The sequence below is a fragment of the Bos javanicus genome, chromosome 21 (genome assembly GCF_032452875.1).
Source record: "Bos javanicus breed banteng chromosome 21, ARS-OSU_banteng_1.0, whole genome shotgun sequence".
NCBI classification, from domain to species: domain Eukaryota; kingdom Metazoa; phylum Chordata; class Mammalia; order Artiodactyla; family Bovidae; genus Bos; species Bos javanicus.
In genome coordinates this window covers 39,249,501-39,270,708 of record NC_083888.1, presented here as the reverse complement: position 1 = coordinate 39,270,708, position 21,208 = coordinate 39,249,501, and positions in this window count along the sequence as shown.

Genomic DNA, 21,208 nt, shown 5'->3' with positions numbered 1-21,208 from the left:
GAAGTAAAAATGAGCTTTTTCTTTAACTTCGTGCTGAATTTAATAACTTGTGCCTTATTTCCCCACCCTGCGAACTACATCACTTTGTGTTCTAAGTCTCATATGGGCTTGGATGGAAAATCATCTGAAGTTTTTCTCTCTTTCCCATCACTTCCTTCAAGAACTGATGCTTTATCTTTCTCTTCTCTCCTTTCCCGTGTCTTACCTGTAAGTTTTTGCACAAATCAACTTTCCTCTCTTACTAGCTCCCCTGTGTTAGACAAAACCACTAAATGCCCTTGTGAAATTAGTTACAAAAAATAAAGATGGAAGATAGGAAGGGAAGAAAAGAGTCGCAAACCGTCTCATGAAATTTCCACTTGTGTTCATCTTAGAAATCTCACTACATATTTCTGTCTTGCCTTACAGTTTCAGAGACTGAGCAACCAGGAATGGAAACCAAAGATGTGCGATGATATTGAGGATTTAGAAGGCTAAATTCTTGCTATGAATTAAGATTTATAAGGATGATGTTCTGTGTCATTTTATTAAACCCTATCATATGTGTGTTTGTGTAGCATGTATATACTTCTCTCATATTATGGAAAGTAATTTCATGTTTATTCTACAGTTTGATCTGGATGTAGCATTGGGGTTTAAGGTATGTATTTTAAGGTATCGTAATATTCTCTAACTTTCATCACTGCTTTTGTCTAGAATAAAAAATACCATGACCAACTTTTAAAAATTATACTTTATGATGTAAATAAAGAATTATATAATCTGAATTCATGGAGGGAGAAAAACTATCCAAACAAAGCTTTAAAATGCCCACTTCATTCTTAAGAGCAGTCACCATTTTCATTGTGATATCTGACCTATTGTTCATCATCATTCTAGGCCAGAAAAAAACAGATTTTAAAGCTTTACTGCCCATCTGTTTTAGTTGGCATAATTAATAAATATCTGCCAGATGCTGTACTAATTCTGTTTTTAGCTTTTATGATAGGTGTGTCTTTTTTAAAGCAAATATACTGCATACTCTATTCAGCCATCACTCAAGGTGAAGGATCAAGAGGGAAATGATGATTATAATAATACTTACAGCTATTATAAAAACTACTTATTTTATTTGTTAGCATATTCTATCTAGTATATACATTTCCATTGTGTCCCTGGTATATCAGTTTTGAATTTAGTACTTCTCTTACCTTCTTGTATGTTTTATAGGAGAATAGGAATCTGAGTATAAAAGGTGAGGAATTCCTTATATGATGTAATTAAGACAGATTGCTTCTCTCACTTTCATTTCTTAGGCTGCGCAGCCACACTGATAGGAGTCTTACGTGTTGGGTTGTGGCTCCTCTAAATATACTCCATGAGAATGAAGGATAGTTCAGGGACTATCCTGGGTGACTGGGTGTGCTTCATCAGTACATGAGAGAGGAAGATTCAATGGATTGGTAAAGGAAATTTTCAATTACATAGTCCAGAGCGAAGCAAGAGAAACTAGGAAGATGGGATTAGGAACAGTAATTCAAGATGGGGGAGTTGGAAGTATCCTATGAATAAAGTCTGGGGAGAGCACGTTCTGAGAACAGACATTAACTTGTTATCACAGAGAAGGACATACTTCTATAAAGCTCACTTTTGCATTCTCCAAAACATTTGACATGGCATTGTTTGTTTGTTTGTTTTGCCTTGAGGCAATGGACTTCCTAGGTGGTTTATTGGTAAAGAATCTACCTGCCAGTGCAGGAGATGCAGATTCCATCCCTGAGTGGGGAAGATCCCCTGGAGGAGGAAATGGCAACCCACTCCAGTGTTCTTGCCTGGAAAATCCCATGGACGGAGGAGCCTGGTTGGCTACAGTCCATTGGGTCAAATGAGTCAGATATGACTTAGCAACCGAGCATGCACAATGAATAAATGTATTTTGAATGAATGCTTACATCATAAAATGGCATATACTATTTTTTTCTACCCAAGAATAACTTGAAAAATCTTCCAACTTACTGTTGGCCTTCATGGGTAATGGAGCAATATTTAGCACGTATTTTTAAGGCAAAATCCCAACCATTGTATTTTTGTTCTACAGAGAAATTTTGAAATGCTGAGTAATGGTATTTTGAGTACAAGACCTGATCTTTTTGATTTCTGAAAGGTCATTTTCATCTGCTTTATTTTTCAGAACATCTTTAGTATCAGACATTTAATTATTTCAGTTTCTGGTTGCTCATCTTTGTCTCCCTCCTCAAATTATTAGATGACTTTAAGTCAATCATGATTTTACTCTTCCTGACTATGTATTTTCCCTCTTGGTGCTGAAGACAGGAGCAAACTACCAGATGCTGGTAGAAGCGGTAACTTCATTTTGTTGAGATCATCTTGCTGGAAGCTGGCAAGCTCCTACTCTTTTCCCATGACACTGGAAAGAATCTCTCTTGCTCTCAAGTCTGTGTGTGTGCAAGTAAAACTCTTCAGTTTCCTTATGTAATTTAGGTCATAATTATTACATGCAAGATTCTATATCCTAGTTCAACAGACAGTGTAATGGCAAAAATCATGGCAAATTATATATACATACATAACTTTTTACAAATTGTCTAAGCAACCATGTCCTGTAGAAATATAACACGTGCCATCTGTGTCATCTTAATTGTTCTAACATCTACATTTAGAAAAATAAAAATAAATTATTTTTCATAGGATATTTATTTAACTATATGTAACCATGTATATCCAAATTAACATTTAAACATGTAATCAATATTAAAATTACTAATGAGTTGGTTCACATCCTTTTTTTCATATTAAGTTTTCAAAATTCAGTATTTTCTACTTACAGAATTTCTTAATCAGAATTCTACATTTTCATCGGATATACTTGATCTGTTTATTTCATAAAATGTACAGTTGAAAATGAAGGTTTATATATTCAAATGGTTCAAACATAAGTTTTAAAATGCTGAATCAAATATCAGATTTTATACTTTATCAACTTACTTTTTAAAAATATAGCAAATTTTATTTACTTTTCTGATATATTTACTTTTTATTTTATATTAGAATATAGTTGATTAACAATGTTGTATACCCTTATTTTTCAGAGCAGTTTTAGGTTCACAGTAAATTGCCAGGAAGGTGCAGAGATTCCTCATTTTCCCCCTCCACCTCCCCCCACATCCATGGCTCCCTATTTTCAGTATCCCCCACTGGAATCAGACATTTGCTGCAGTTCATGAAAATAGCTTGACACATCAATATCACCCCAAAATCACAGTTTCCATTAGGGTTCACTCTTGGATATTGTATGGTTTGGACAGATGAATAATGACGTATCCACCATTCGAGTTTCATACAAAGTTTTAAAATTGTCTTCCAACGTCTGTGTCATTTTGCATTCCCACTAGCACTCTTGCCTGGAAAATCCCATGGACGGAGGAGCCTGGTGGGCTGCAGTCCATGGGGTCGCTGTGGGTCGGACACGACTGAGTGATTTCACTTTTACTTTTCACTTTCATGCATTGGAGAAGGAAATGGCAGCCCACTCCAGTGTTCTTGCCTGGAGAATCCCAGGGACGGCGGAGCCTGGTGGGCTGCCATCTCTGGGGTCTCGAAGAGTCGGACACGACTGAAGGGACCCAGCAGCAGCAGCAATGAGTGAGAGTTCCTCTTGCTCTATAACCTCACCAGCATTTGGTATTGCCAATGCTCTAGATTTTGGCTATTCTAATGGGTATGTAGTGGTAACTCACTGTTTTAATTTGCATTTCTCTGGCATATAATTTGAAGCATCTTTTCATATGCTTATTTGCCCTCTGTATATCTTTAAAAAATTTTTTATATTGGAGTATAGCTAATCAACACCGTTGTGATAGTTTCAGCTGCACAGCATCTGTGTATTTTCTTTGGTGAGGTATCAGTTCAAGTCTTTTGCTTATTTTTAATCAGACTTTAAAAAATTTCTTTACAATGTTGTGCTGGTATCTGCTGTACAACAATGTGAATCAGCTATAAGTATACATATATTCCCTCCCTCTTGGCCCTCCCTGCCACCACCCACCTCCCCCATGGCCCCCATCCCACCCTGGTGTCAGCCTTAGCAATCCAGGTAGATCTTTCTTGTTTTATCTTTCATAGATTACTCATCAACATATGAGTGTTATACAGCCTCCATTAAAGCCATTCTTAATCTGCATTGTCACTCTGAGTGGTAACACAAGAATCCAGTTTCTTCCGGTATTTTACAATTTTAGACACTAAGTTATCGATCTAATGAACAAAAATTGCCTTTGTATTTTTACCACAAGATAACATAAAGACTGGAGAAGGCAATGACACCCCACTCCAGTACTCTTGCCTGGAAGATCCCTTGGATGGAGGAGCCTGGTGGGCTGCAATCCATGGGGTCGGTAAGAGTCGGACAGGACTGAGTGATTTCACTTTCACTTTTCACTTTCATGCATTGGAGAAGGAAATGGCAACCCACTCCAGTGTTCTTGCCTGGAGAATCCCAGGGATGGGGGAGCCTGGTGGGCTGCCGTCTATGGGGTCACACAGAGTCGGACACGACTGAAGCGACTTAGCAGCAGCAGCATAAAGATGGACATTGTGTAATCAAAGATGAACCATCATATATGCAAATTGGCATTGGAATCTTTATTTCCCAGATATTTATCTAATTCTACAACATAATATTACCAAGTTTTAATTGAACACCTGTGAACCATATTACTAAGAATCCAAAGTTTAATTGGATAATTTATTTTTTTATTCCTTTTGCACTAAAATCAGTCTGAAATATAATTTGAAATTGGTAGTAGTTTTTTTCAACATGTGTCAAAAGTTGACACATCTACCTCAAAAACTGAGCAGCTTTAATAAATAAGTGGATTCCTCTCCCTCCCCACAGAAATTCTGACTCAGTAGTTATGGAGTGGAGCCCAAGAATTTATCTCTTCAATAAAATCCAATTCTGATACACAATTCTGATTCACATGTGTGTAGAAATGGAGCAAGCAAAAATTAAGGAATATAAAACCTGTTAATTGGCATTTTAATTAACATTATCTGTTCTTTAGAAATAGAACATTTTAAAGTAAATAACGGACCCATTACAGGTTATATATAGAGGAATTTCAGCTAAAACCTGGCACACTACTATATCTATATTTAGACAGCATGAAGACTTCTGCTTTTTATTTTAAATTTCCTACCTGCCCATATGTTTTCTTTTTTTCTTTTAATCTGGGAAACATTAAAAGGTAACATTTTTTTAAAGTTATTTTAGGAAGAGATTCATTTAGTTTGTTTTATTTGGTAAATAATGTTAAAATGAGTCATATTTCATTTGCAACTTTAGTTATTTTAATAATTTGAATGTAATTTTATTTAGCACTATTTACATGGTTGCTCATAATGTATATATCCTTGTTTAAATATCATTATGTTTTTAATTGTTTTGTATTTGTCATTTCCACAATTTTTCCCACATGTGTTAAATCTGGAGGTTTTTACCAACCAAAGCAGAAAGCTAAACAAAGAGAAGGAAGTATATTAATTATATCAAGAATAATTAATAGTCATATCTGCACTGTATGGACATTCAACACTGCCTTGGAAATTGTGCTATGTATATTTTTAATAGTTATCTTTCACACTTTATGAGAAAATTATTTTATACCTTATTTTTCTTCTCACCTTTCACCTCACTCATACACTTAAACCTCTCCATCCTCCACTCACATGTAATTGATGCAACAAAACAGAAAATTTTTTATTAGAACTAATTTCATCCTCTTCTGACTTAGCAAATAAACATGAGACTACTTCCACTGTCACTCAGACTGTTGATTTTCCTCTATTAGAATGCAGGCAGTTTTTCTTCTATTAAAGGACCATCTCTCCACTTTGAAGCTGGATCCTGTACCCTCTCAGCTCCTCTGTGATCCTCTGGGTAGCCCCTCTCTCTCTGTCATCTCACCCATGGTTCTTATTCTTAATTTCTCCTGTCTGGAGCACTATTATTACGCTTTTGGTGTTTTGACAGTGCCTGTCCTATTTATTCCTTAGATTTCACTTTATATATTACCTCAGAGAAACTTCTATCACCGTATTATGAAATATTAGACTCCCACACCATTATTCTCCATCACAACATCCGACTTGCCTCTCTATCTGCATGTGTCTTGTTTACCTGGTATCTATTGTCCTGTTTTCCAGACTAGATGCCCCAATAAGGCAGAGACCATTTCAGTCTTTCTTTACTTCTCTGTCCTTAGCTACTGACACAGTGCTTGGCCCATGGTAATTTCTCACTCAGCATTTATTGAACACAGAAATTGCTTCTCCCAGGTTGGTGCATATTAATACAGTATAGTGTAAGAATTCTCCTGTATTTGTTTATACATTTCTTACTTTTTCTATTGTCAACAATACTTCATCAGTATCAGTATCAGTTCAGTCACTCAATCATGTCCAACTCTTTGCGACACCATGGACTGCAGCACACCAGGCTTCCCTGTCCATCACCAACTCCCAGAGCTTAATCAAACTCATGTCCATCATTTTGGTGATGCTATCCAACCATCTCATCCTCTGTCATCCCCTTCTCCTCCTGCCTTCAGTCTTTCCCATCTTCAGGGTTTTTTCCAGTGTGTTGGTTCTTCACATCAGATGGCCAAAGTATTGGAGTTTCAGCTTTAGCATCAATCCTTCCAATGAATATTCAGGACTGATTTCCATTAGGATTGACTGGTTGGATCTCCTTGCAGTCCAAGGGACTCTCAAGAGTCTTCTCCAACACCACAGTTCAAAAGCATCAATTCTTTGGTGCTCAGCTTTCTTTATAGTCCAACTCTCACATCCATACATGACTACTGGAAAAACCATAGCTTTGACTAGACAGACTTTTGTTGGCAAAGTAATGTCTCTGCTTTTTAATATACTGTCTAGGTTGGTCATAGGTTTCTTCCAAGGAACAAGTGTTTTTTAATTTCATGGCTGCAATCACCATCTGCAGTGATTTTGGAGTCTTCCAAAATAAAGTCTCTCACTGTTTCCATTGTTTCCCCATCTATTTGTCATGAAGTGATGGGACCGGATGCCATAATCTTAGTTTTCTGAATGAGCTTTAAGCCAACATTTTCACTCTCCTCTTTCACTTTCATCAAGAGGCTCTAGTTTGTCTTCACTTTCAGCCATAAGGGTGGTGTCATCTGTGTATCTGAGGTTATTGATATTTCTCTGGGCAATCTTGATTCCACCTGTGCTTCATCCAGCCCAGCATTTCACATGATGTACTGTGCATATAAATTAAATAAGCAGGGTGACAATATACAGCCTTGATGTACTCCTTTCCTGATTTGGAACCAGTCTGTTGTTCCATGCCCAGTTCTAACTGTTGCTTCCTGACCTGAATACAGATTTCTCTGGAGAATCTGTTTAAGAATTTTCCACAGTTTGTTGTGATCCACACCATAACAGGCTTTGGAGTAGTCAGTAAAGCAGAAGTAGATGTTTTTCTGGAACTCTCTTGCTTTATTGATGATCCAGAAGATGTTGTAGTTTGATCTCTGGTTCCTCTACCTTTTCTAAATCCAGCTTGAACATCTTGAAGTTCACGGTTCACAAACTGTTGAAGCCTGGCTTGGAGAATTTTGAGCGTTACTTTGCTAGCATGTGAGATGAGTACAATTGTGCAGTAGTTTGAACATTCTCTGGCCATGCCTTTCTTTGGGATTGGAATGAAAACACTTTTTTCAGTCCTGTGGCCACTGCTGAGTTTTCCAGATTTGCTGGCGTATTGAGTGCAGCAGTTTCACAGCATCATCTTTTAGGATTTGAAATAGCTCAACTGGATTTCCATCACCTCCACTAGCTTTGTTCCCAGTGATTCTTTCTAAGGCCCACTTGACATTCCAGGATGTCTGGCTCTAGGTGAGTGATCACACCACTGTGGTTATCTGGGTCGTGATATTTTTTGTATAGTTCTTCTGTGTATTCCTGCCACCTCTTCTTAATGTCTTCTGCTTCTGTTAGGTCCATACCAATTCTGTCCTTTATTGTGCCCATCTTTGCATGAAATGTTCCCTTGGTATCTCTAATTTTCTTGAAGACATCTCTAGTCTTTCCCATTCTGTGTTTTCCTCTATTTCTTTGCATTGATCGCTATTTCTATTGATTTTTTTCTATTTTTTTCCATTGATCTGACTTTTTCTATTGTCAGCAATACTTCATAGGACAATTTACATATCCATCTCCATGTCTGCATGCTACGTTTCCCATAAGAAAGATTTACTGAAGTGGAAATGCTATCCCATGTCATCAGGATAGTCATTGAAGATTCTGATACTTGAGCATCACAGTCTTAACACTTATTAGGTTGACTCCAAACACCAGAAGAAAACCTTCATTTTCTTCAGCCCAGATCCTTTCCTCAGGGCTGTTCCTACTTTACACAGGCAATGAAACAAGGTATTTATGTTTAGCACCAGCAGATGCCCCTCACATTGTGGACAGTGATTTGTCTTTATTGCTCTCAGCACGTCTTTTTGTACCAACTATTAGTCAATTGACTTCTCCTGAAGAGTTTGCCTTCTTCCTACCTTTTCTCCCAATGCTGGCTTCATTTGTACCTCCTGGAATAGCAACGGGCTGCTGCTGCTGTAGATGCCACTCTTCTTCAATTGACTGCTCCCTGTCTGCATTTTCTATGCTGTGATCAACATCTTTTCTACCTGTTTTGGCAAAGGCAGTATTTGTTTAAACCCTTTCTGGTGGAAAAATTTACCTGGTGCTGGGACCTTGGGCTGAACACAAGCTACCTTATTTTTTCAACTCTTTGAGAAGGACTGGGACACCACTGGTACTTTAAATAATATGAAAATAGTTAAGTCCATACCAGAACTAGCATTGTGATGTTCTTCCATGTCTTCTTTCTGTTCCGCATTGTTCCCTGTTTCCCTGGAATCCCTCTGGAATCTCCCCACAAATATCTGAGCCTCCGTTAAGTATAAGCCAAAGTGCTCTCTGATTCCCCCAGGTAGATTGAAGCTTTCTCATAGACTCTGTAATTATCATCATCAAGAACAATTACATTTTATTACATTTGTCTGTTTTCAGGTCTCTTTACCAGGCAGTTCTATGTCCTTTGAGGATAGGGACCATGTGGTTAAAAGGCATCTGCTGCTGCTGCTGCTAAGTCACTTCAGTCGTGTCCGACTCTGTGCGACCCCATAGATGGCAGCCCACCAGGCTTCCCCGTCCCTGGGATTCTCCAGGCAAGAACACTGGAGTGGGTTGCCATTTCCTTCTCCAATGCAGGAAAGTGAAAAGTGAAAGTGAAGTCGCTCAGTCGCATCCGACTCTTCTCGACCCCATGGACTGCAGCCTGCCAGGCTCCTCCGTCCATGGGATTTTCCAGGCAAAAGTACTGGAGTGGGGTGCCATTGCCTTCTCCGAAAGGCATCTAGCTATGCAATCAGAGAGATTTTTATTTAAATCTGTCCTCAATACTTTTGGGCTTCCCAGGAGGCACTAGTGGTAAAGAACCCACCTGCCTGTGCAGGAGATGTAAGAGATGTGGGTCTGATCCCTGGGTCGGGAAGATCCCCTGGATGAGGGCATGGCAACCCACTCTGGTATTCTTGCCTGGAGAATCCCATGGACAGAGGGGCCTGCCAGGTTGAAGTCTATAGGGTTGAACAGAGTTGCACACGACTAAAGCAATTTAGCATGCACATTCACTACTTGTAGCTGTGTAAGCTTGGGAAAGCCACTTAAATTCAGCCACTTCATTTATAAACACTAGAAATCCAGCCTCACAATGTTGTGATGTATCAATGAGAGAATGTTCACAAGGCACTTAGAATGGAGCCTGGTGTATTCTATATCCTCAGTAAATGCTGGTGGCCGTTGTGGCAGCCATCAGAGTACACCTCGTACATCACAGGATATGGAACAGCATTGACGCATAGCCTCAGCTCCTGCCCTCTGAAACTCATCCCTGTATGTGCCCAGAGGCTGAATTTCCCGTTCACTGCTTGCAGCTGATGATGACCATGGCAGGGACACTAAGGCAGGCCCATTCTTGCAGACATGGGAACTCTGTCTCCAGGGTTCCCATCACCTTGCTGAACTTCCTTAGAATTGTCTGTCATCTAAAACATTCCTGCTCACAAGTCCTCCTTCCCATTCTCAAGAAGGGGCAGATTGGTATCACATTCTAATGGCTTTCCAGAATCCTTTGGCTCACTGCCCATGTTCCCTCACAGGTGTGTTTCTTCTGTGTCTAATCCTGTCTTATCATTGGGATTTTGGAAGACCTGGACCAGCATAACTGGTTCTGAGAGTGGTTTTTGGTAGGATGTGTTAGTCTGGAGTAGGAAGAAGCCCTGGCTCTGACTTACCTACAACCTGTGGGTGGAGAGGATACTTTCCTGGTTGGCAGATGAGGCATGAATAGCCCCTGCCACAGGGTGATAGCTCGGTTGCTGAAGGTTTCACTTGTGGTGACATGGGAAAATGTCCTTAGAGAGGAATGGTCTGGCAGGTGCAATAAAGCAGACATTTGAAAGGTTTGGTGAAAACAGTGTCAATAAGACAAAGTTGGCTGGTTGTTGGGATGCCCTGTAAAGAGATCATGACAGAGAAAGGGCAATTAACAAGCAGTTAATGGTTAAATGTGACAACCAGAGGGCCTCTGTGGTAACTTACATAGGAGGTTCGTATCTTCTGTAGTGGCAAAGCAACTATATCAAGCAGGAACTTAAAGATATCATCATTAGGGTTGTCAAGCTCCAGAAGTTTGAATGGTCAACCAAAGCAGGTCTGTTATGCAAAGGCCAGAGCCCTGGTGGGGAAAATTGAGCATCTTAAAACATAGGCTGGTGCATCTGGGTGATTACCCTTGATGATGTTGATTCTATAGACTCTCTGGGTTTACAAAGCAGGTCTCCCTTCCCTAGTAACATCTAGCATTTCTCTATGCTGAATGATGCTGAAGAAACCTTTCCTCCACATGTTAGCAGGTACGTCCCTTAGGAGCTGCCCTCACCTCTATCTTGGTTTCCAATGTGCTGACCAGGGTTATATCCCTTTATAATCCAGCTGGGGATGTGCTGGGCCTGGAAAATTGTAAGAATTCATTAGGATGTATCATCAGGAGCCAGTACATTGGAGATCAAGAGGACCAGAATGTAAGATTGGATAAGAAAGAATGCATTGTTTTGGGATCACTTTCTTAGGACGTAGGGTTGAAATAGTAAAAGGAAATCCTGGGAAACAGGCAAACTTGCTGCTAAATTGACCTAAATTGACCTTAGAAGCCTGGAAAAAGTTATGCCTCACATGCAGCAAAACAGAAAGCCTGAGCTGCCTTGAAAGATGTTGAAAGAAGGAACAGAGTCTGAGAGAATCTGGTATTCTGTGATGGATGTCTTATGTAGTGATGGAGGACCCACCAGGCAATTATGTCCCACTCAGGGGCTCAGAGGACATGCCATTCACCCCGGCCATCAGGAATATACCAGCGAGGGGTCACCAAGATCACCAAGAAGTGTAGTGGTGATTCTCCTCCACGGTCCAGTCTGATGGACCATCGGGGGTCACGTCACATAGTTGATTTACATCTTTGAGGTGATGGGGACCCAAAGAAATAGTCACGTGGTAATGCTTAAACATTACAAATACTATGGTACCCCACTTAGAAATGGACTTTCAGGGACCCCTGGATAAGATCCAGTTCACAGTATGGCCGCTGGGTCAGGGGACTCAGTCAGTGTTTATTTCCCAGTTATCAAGTGTGTATAACTGGAAAATAATATTTTTGGAAGTTGGCACAAAATGCACAGTTGAGATGCATTTTTGGTGGTCCTTATATTTCTATTTGTACTGCATATACTGTATCATATTTGTTTATTTTCTATTTAGTTTGTGGTTATAGAAACCCATCCTGGAGAATAATGATTACTGCAGACCTAACCAACTAGCAGTCTTGGTTATGGTTGCTCTGGCTGATGCGGTATCACTATTATAGCAGATAATTAAGGTTTTAGGTACATGATACACAGCCAGTGATTGTTTTCTATTCCAGTTACAAAAACAGTTCAGAAACTATTTGCCTATCCAGGTTGCCACTGGGATATATTAATTCTGCTGTTTCTATCATAAGGTAGTCAAAGAGATATGAACTGCATGAACATCATGCAGAATGACACAGAGGTCTATTACAACAATGACGTTGTGCTGATTGGGCAGGATAAGCAAGAGGTGGCTGGAATGCTGCAGAATTTAGTAATACACCTATATTCTGAGGGTGGGAGATAAATTCTAGGAAGTTCCAGGATCTGCCACTTTTGTGAAATTTCATGGGTACAGTGGTCAGAAGTGTACTGAGATATCTCCTCCAAAGTACTTCTGCACCTTGCATCCCCCATAGTAATAAAAAGAAACATGGTACCTGGTAGATCTCTTTTGGCTTCTTGGTGTAGCACATTCCATCTACCCACTAGGAGTACTGCCTTAGTGCAGTCGTGGCTGCCAGTTTGAAGTGGAGCTGGGATCAGAGTATGCTAAGTCACTTCAGTCATGTCTGACTCTGTGCGACCCCATAGATGGCAGCCCACCAGGCTCCCCTGTCCCTGGGATTCTCCAGGCAAGAACACTGGAGTGGGTTGCCATTTCCTTCTCCAATGCATGAAAGTGAAAGTGAAGTCGCTCAGTCGCATCCGACTCTTAGCGACCCCATGGACTACAGCCTACCAGGCTCCTCCATCCATGGATTTTCCAGGCAAGAGTACTGGAGTGGGGTGCCACTGCCTTCTCCAGGGATCAGAGTAGAGCTCCATATCAGCTCCAGGCTGCAGTGCTTCAGCCTGGCCACTTGGGGCATCCGATTCAGCAGACTCTAAAGGTGCTGGAGTTGTCAGTACTGAAGGCAGCAGTGTGGAGATGATGGCAAGTCTCAGTGGGAGATTTCAATGTAGGCTCCTGAAATCTGGAACAGGGCCATGCCACCTGTAGTAGAGATTACAAAATCTTTGAGAAATAGCTCTTAACATGTTACTGGGCCCTGGTAGAAACAGAATACTTGACTTTGGAGCAAACACCAGTGACCATGTTTCTGGAAATGCTCATTATAAGTGGATTCCAATGAGGCCTGCCAAGTCAAAGTAAGATGTACTCAGCAGCAGTCCATTCCAAGATGGAAATGGGACATTGGGATTGAGCTCAAGCAGTACCATTTGTATTGGCTTGGCCAATAAGTTTCTTTGAGTTTTTCAGAACATCTTAAGGAAAAACCCAAACAAATTTTTTTGGCAAACCCTCCTCTTTTTCAAGTTTACCACAAGATCTTATCTTCTTTTTGGAAGAAGAATCAGGTTCATTATTAGAAATCAAATTATAACACAGTTAATGTTCCTTATTTGAAGCATTTAAAATGCCATGCCCCATTTGCTAACCTAAAAACTGATATCCACATATGTTGAGTCACTTTTTTCAATTACTTGCAAAAATGGATAGAGATTGGGAGGGGCTGTGAATTTATGCATACTAATGAAACCTTAAAATAAAATGTTTCCATGTGCGACTTCCAGTCTTGTTGAATAACTTTACTTGATTGAAAATTACTTGAGAAAGATGAAATCATAAATTACCTTAAATTTACTGAAAGCCTGTGAACCACCTATATTAGGTGTGAAGCTGATGAAGTTTCATCTTGAATGGAAATAAGTTGCGAAAACAACACGGCTAACATTTCAGACATATCTCCAGAAAGAAGGCTGACAATGTAGCTCCACTGGCTCCAATACTGACAAACTGGCAATGTTGAAAATAGTAAACAGAAATCTATTACCATTACAATCGCTAAAGTTCCATTTTGTACTCACAGTTTCCACTGGTTCCACTCATTTCCTATTGTGCATATTCACTCAGGCTTTTTATGCTATTACTGATTCCTTCATTCATTCCTTCATTCTACAAAATTTAGCTTCCCTACAGGAAGCATTTTGCTCTTATAGAAGGGTTCTTTGTGCGCTAGTCATAGGTAAGTGAAGTGTGAAGTAGTGAAATGAAGTCAGAGTCGCTCAGTAGTATCCGACTATTTGTGACCCTGTGGACTGTAGCCTGCCAGGCTCTTCTGTCCATGGTATTCTCCAGGCAAGAATACTGGAGTGGGTAGCCCATCCCTTCTCCAGGGGGATCTTCCTGACCCAGGAATCAAACCAAGGTCTGATGCATTGCAGGTGGATTCTTTACCAGCTGAGCTACCAGGGAAGCCTAGTCATAGATAACCTATTGCTAAATTGTGACATGGTAACGTTTTGCAGATAATGAAACAAAGAGAAGTTTAGTAACTTCTTCAGTGTCACAGAGCTTGTAGATGAAGGATTTGAGATGCAGAACAGGAAGTATGGTTCTAGAGCCCATGTATTAAACTAACATATTGTTTTTCACAAAATTCATAGTGTTGTATGACCGTTTACTTCTCTGGTTCCAGATAGCACTGTTATATTTCTTTTTTTTTTCTTTTATTTTATTTTTAAACTTTACATAATTGTATTAGTTTTGCCAAATATCAAAATGAATCCGCCACAGGTATATATGTGTTCCCCATATTTCTGAGGGAAACATGCATATAATTCCATCAGGAGACTAAAACGTAAGGGCAAAAAAGGGAAGGTCTTTTGGTACCTGTTACGTATTTCATAGCAACTTATCTTGGGCCCCAGAACACTGCTTATTTTTTTTTTTAATTATTTTCTCATAAAGCATTTGGAAATGATATATATGGCTGATCAATTGCTGTAGAATTGGGTGTTATGATGGATATTATTTAAGATACCTCTGTATGTGACTTGGTAGTAATATAATTTAAGTGAAAATATGAATAAACAAGGTTATTTTGATACTCAGCATGGTTATTTTGGGTAAAAGGGATAAATACTAAGCAGTTAGAGCTGTAAGATTTTCTTGTTACCATAACATTTGGGTAACGACAAGCTCATTCAAAATTCTTCAGAAACAGAGATATGATATATCTGAACTATATGCTCAACAATAAGGCAGGCAAATTTCCTAATATTCACAGGGACATGATGACTGAAGTTGACTTGGGAGACCTACCTCATGAACTTTAATATGATTTTGGAAGGGCAAACTCTGTCCTCTTAAGGTCACTGTAGGTTTTTTTTTAATTTCATTTTTAATGGAGAGATTTATTGAGATATAATCCACAAACCACACAATTCCCTCATTTAAAGTATGTACTTTGGGCTTCCCTAGTGGTCCCATGATTAGGAATCTGCCTGCCAGTTCAGGGAACATGGATTTGATCCCTGGTCTGGGAAGATTCCACATGCAACTAACCCAGTGAGCCGCGACTACTGAGACAGCACTCTAGCGCTTGCACACCTGGAGCTGACGCTCTAGGACAAGAGAAGGCACCGCGAAGTCTTGCCACCGCACCTGGAGAGCAGCACCGCTCGCCACAACTAGAGAAAGCCCGCACACAGCAACACGGGCCCAGCACAGCCAAAAATAAAGAAATCTTTTTTTTTTTAAAGGTATGATGCACAATATAGTCAAAGTTGTGCAGCCATTGCCACAGTCAATTTTAGAAGTTTCACACCCCCCCACCAAAGAAACCCCTCGCCTCTTAGTCATTGCTGTCCCCCATCCTCCCTTATGCCTCCACCCCTGACAACTACTATCTTTTTGCCACTCTATAGATTTGCCTATTTGGACATTTCATATAAATGGAATCATACAATAGGTAGTCTTTTGTGCCTAGCATCTTTCGTTAGGTGTAATGTTTTCAAGGTTCATCCACATCGTAGCCTGTATCAGTTCTTCCTTCCTTTTTATGGCCTCCAAATTCTGCTGTATGGATATGTCACATTTTATTTACTTACTCATTGTATGATGGGCATTTCAGATGTTTCCAAGGTCACTGTGGTTTTAGCACAAAGCTGTTTTTTAGATATGTGCTTTGTTTTGATGGATATAGGGTCTCATTACTAGAAATTAGAATCTTCAAATGACTGAGATGAAAGAGACCCTAAAGTGCTTGAGATGGAAAATAACCAGGAACTTTTCTTTTAATGGCAGGAGTAATCCCATAGCCCAAGCCAGCAAGAAGCTTTTACTGTTTTCTCATCACTGTATTGAGTGTCCTTGTAACCTATAACACCCTTTGAAATTAATTCAATAAACTGAGTTTACTAAAATCAAAATATAAACAAAAAGTCTGTCATGATTGGGATATCCTGGATTGGGAATCCTATGATTATTTCCAACTGGTCCTGGGTTTCGTTTCCCAGGTGTGTGTATTCGTGCCCATCTGCTACATGGCCCTGTGACAGCTCATTCTTGTGCAAGCCCTGAGTTGGTTTTTGCTGAACAGAGGTTTCAAGTCAGTGTTTAAATAAAAAAAATTTCTATTGAGTTCTGATCTATCAAATTATAAACCTTCATTTGTTTTAGACTCAGGACAACACTTTAAAGCCAATCCATAATTTAGTTCATCTAGAGGACCACTTTTTCTTTAGATAAACTTTTATTATAAAATTGATTAAGGGGCTTCCCTGGTGGCTAGTGGTAAAGAATCCACCTCCAGTGCAGGAGACAAGTTCAATCCCTGATCCGAGAAGATCCTACACGCCTTGGAGCAACTAAGCTGGTTGCCACAGCGATTGAATCTGTTCTCTAGAGCCTGAGAATTGCACCTACTGAAGCCCTCATGCTTAACAGCTCGTGCTTTGCAGTAAGTGGCCACCGCAATGAGAAGCACTCACACTGCAACTAGAGTAGCTCCCTCTTCCCACAAGTAGAGAAAAGCCCATGCAGCGATGAAGACCCAGCACAGCCAAAAATAAATAAAACTGACTTAGTTTTAAAAAGGTAGTACAGAGAGTTCACATATACCTAGTTCAGTTCAGTTCAGTCGCTCAGTCGTGTCCGACTCTTTGCAACCCCATGAATCACAGCACACCAGGCCTCCCTGTCCATCACCATCTCCTGGAGTTCACCCAAACTCAATGTGCATCAAGTCCGTGATGCCATCCAGCCATCTCATCCTCTGTTGTCCCCTTCTCCTGCCCCCAATCCCTCCCAACATCAGGGTCTTTTCCAATGAGTCACCTCTTTGCATGAGGTGGCCAAAGTATTGGAGTTTTAGCCTCAGGATCAGTCCTTCCGATGAACACCCAGGACTGGTCTCCTGTAGGATGGACTGGTTGGATCTCCTTGCAGTCCAAGGGACTCTCAAGAGTCTTCTCCAACACCACAGTTCAAAAGCATCAATTCTTCGTACTCAGCTTTCTTCACAATCCAATTCTCACATCCATACATGACCACTGGAAAAACCATAGCCTTGACTAGATGGACCTTTGGTGGCAAAGTAATACCTCTGCTTATGCTGTCTAGGTTGGTCATAAATTTCCTTCCAAGGATCAAGCGTCTTTTAATTTCATGGCTGCAATCACCATCTGCAGTGATTTTGGAGCCCCCCAAAATAAAGTTTGACACTGTTTCCACTGTTTCCCCATCTATTTCCCATGAAGTGATGGGACCAGATGCCATGATCTTAGTTTTCTGAATGTTGAGCTTCAAGCCAACTTTTTCACTTCTTCTTTCACTTTCATCAAGAGGCTTTTTAGTTCCTCTTCACTTTCTGCCATAAAGGTGGTGTCATCTGCATATCTGAGGTTACTGATATTTCTCCCGGCAATCTTGATTCCAGCTTGTGCTTCTTCCAGCCCAGTGTTTCTCATGACGTACTCTACATATAAGTTAAATAAGCAGGGTGACAATATACAGCCTTGACATGCTCCTTTTCCTATAGTATATTCCATCAATTAGCATGTTGTATGGTATTTGACAGTTAATGAACCAATATTGATATATCACTACTAACTGAAGTCATTATTTTATTCAGGTTTACTTACATTTTACCTAATATCTTTTTCTTTTCCAGGATCCTTACATTTAGTTATCATGACTCCTTAGATTCCTTTTGACTGTGATAGTTTCTTAGACTCCTTGATTTTGATGACCCTGACAGTTTTGAGGAATGCTCATCAGGTATTTTGTAGAATGTCACTTAGAATTTGTCTGATGAATTTATTGTAATTAAACTCAGATTGTAGGAGGAAGTCACAGAGGTAAAGTGCCATTTACATATTATGTCAAGGATACATACTTTCAATGTGGTTAATTATTGCTGATGCCCTTGATCACCTGGATGAGGTACTGTTGTTAGGTTTCTCCACTGAACACTTTTTTAAAAAAAACTTCCCCAGTTTGTTCTGTATTTTTTGGAAAAGAGTCATAATGAGAAACCCACAATTAAGAAAATCTTTTGCATGGTAGATTCGTCTATTTTATTTCTTGACTCATTTATATATTAGTATGGATTCACGAACATTTATTTTATACTTTTAGCTATAATCCAGTACTATTTTTTTGTCGCTCAAGTTGTACCACCAGTTTTGGCCATTGGGAATTCTTTCTGTTGGCTCCTAAGTCCCCTTGACATACCCCCATCATTGTCTGTGTGTGTTTTAACACACTCACTTTTTTTTTGGCAATACAATATACTCTATCTAGTCTCTCTTTGTATATTTCCTGCACAGTTCTAGAATCAGCAGTTTTTCCAAGCACCTCTGGTTCATTTCATTGGGGAATAGAGTTAGACCAAGATCTGGGTACTAGTTACACTCATTGCTACTGGGATATCATTGCTTTTAGACTCTTTCAGTTGACAGGCAATATACTCTTTATTTATATATATATATATAAAATCTAATTATATATATTATATATGTATCTAATATCTAATTATATATCTAATATATTCTTTTTTTATTCTATTATATAGAACATATATAATTATATATAATCATGTTATATATTATTAGTAGTATTATAATAGTATATATAACTAGATATATGTTATATATCTTAATATAATATTATTTATTAGTATTATTATTCATATATAATTAGATTTTAAAAATTGATGTTTCCAATCTGATCCATTACCACATGAATCACTGTAGCCTTTTCTTGCTTGTCTACAATTTCTCATTCCAACAGTGAGAAATCTGTCTCTCACCATATACCACCCACTTCTTTAATTATTTAATATCCGTGTGTGTGTGTGTGCGTGTAGTGGTTTCAGAATTGTTATCCCATATCAGTTTATAATCTGGTTACAGTATTTACCCACAATTCCTTTTGTTTTTAGTCTTGAAGAGTCCACTCATTTCTGGCTCCTTATGTCAGCATTTCCCTTCTTTAGTGAGATCACTTCATATATTTTTAATCTAGTTAGATTTCTTTCTGGTCACATTCTACATGCATCTTTTCATCCCGTCTTCCTAGTTTTTTGTTTTTGTTTTGAATTCTCACACTGTTTTACTCTGCTCTGTAAAGTTCTGTGGGTTTGATAAATGCACAGCACCATACATCCCCCAGTACGTCATACAGAATATTTCCTTGACCTAAAAATTCTCACCTATTCACCATCCTCCATCACACAGGCCTACTTTCCAAATTACACTTTTCTGTTTCCAACTAAGATTTTTCTCTTGAAATATTTTACATATAAAACTGATCTAGGTCTCAATTTCTCTTATGTTACAATTGATAGTTTAAAAGGTATATGTGTATACACACACACATGTATGTGTGTGTAACTATGTATCACTATTCACTTCCTTGTTTATGTATGTGGGTGTGTATATATAAATATATATATTCATGTGAAAACCAACTAACTTTGGGGTCCAGGGTTTCACTAATAAGAAACTAAAAGATGCTTAATGTCTTGTATATAACCATACTAATCTCTTATTTTATGTTCTATGTTAATGCCATAGGGTATGTTATATTTTACCATGCCATTCAATTAATCTTTATTAAAATCTTACAAATTGAGGGAAATCAATGACCCTCAATTTGTGGCCAAATTGTTAATGCTAGATGTTTGGTAGATGGTTGTTAGCAAAAAATACAAAGTAGCTGAAAGAACAAAAACAAAATGTCTGTCATTTATACAGTCATTTATATCAAATATTCTTTATATTCTAATTTGGCTTAGGAATACAACTTTTTAAGCTTAAATGTCAAAAATTTTTGCACTATTTTCTTTTTACTGACACCAGGAAAATGTTTGTTTATGGAAGAAATGCAGTTTCCTTAAAACATTTTTAAAACATACAAAAGTTCATGTTTTATAATGATATTAGGGTTTCTTTAGGTAGGAGTTCTGCATTTCAGAGGATCCATATGTGACACAAACAGTGAACAATTGAGAACACTAGCTGATAATGATATGATCATTTTTGGCAGTCTCTATGTATTTCTGGCAGAAGTGTAGTGATACATTAGTCATTTTCACAGAGAAGATACTGGTCCTTGCCAGTCTCTTATTTGAGGTACCATCTGCACCTTTTTGTCAGTAAATTCAAAGAGAAAATATATCCATTGATGGGTACTATTTCTATTTTTTAATCATTGTTTGAAGCAAACTATACCATTCTTAGAGTATAACAAATACTACACATAACTGAAATTGTGTCTGGGCATCCTTTATTAACTATTATAGAATACCTGTCTCAAAATTGCTCCAGGAAGTTTTAACATTTCAATTTAATTTAACTTGTTCACAATGTACTGTCTCTCTGGAACTCTTGGTTAAACATAAGAGGAGACAATGAGTTCTACTTTTTGCTTCATTAATCATGGAGCAACTCACTTGACCTTTATTGTGGTTCCTTCATCTGTAAATATGATAATAAGGACACATGGTATTTGAAAAAGTGGGCTATAATTCTGTTAAGGTTAACAATTATAGAGTCAGTCTGACTTTGGAAGTTAATTATAACACTATGGAGGCTAGCTTTCAAAATTTGCTGACTAATTCATTTTAAGTCCAGGTCAATAAAATAAATTATACACAGCTTATAAACTCTTTGAACACAGGGGTCATATTTTACTGATGTTTTGAACATGGTAAACACTCAGATATTTCTTATGTTGAACAGAAGCACAGATGGACTAGTTAGAATGACTTAGAAGCTTCTGAAATGGTCAAGGAGATGAGTTGACAGATATGTATTGGTGTAAAATAAGGTTGAAAAGAATGGTGTCTCACTGTCGCTATTTTACAAAGTTAAGAAACTATTACTGACTCCCAGATACTTTGAGAAATAATGTG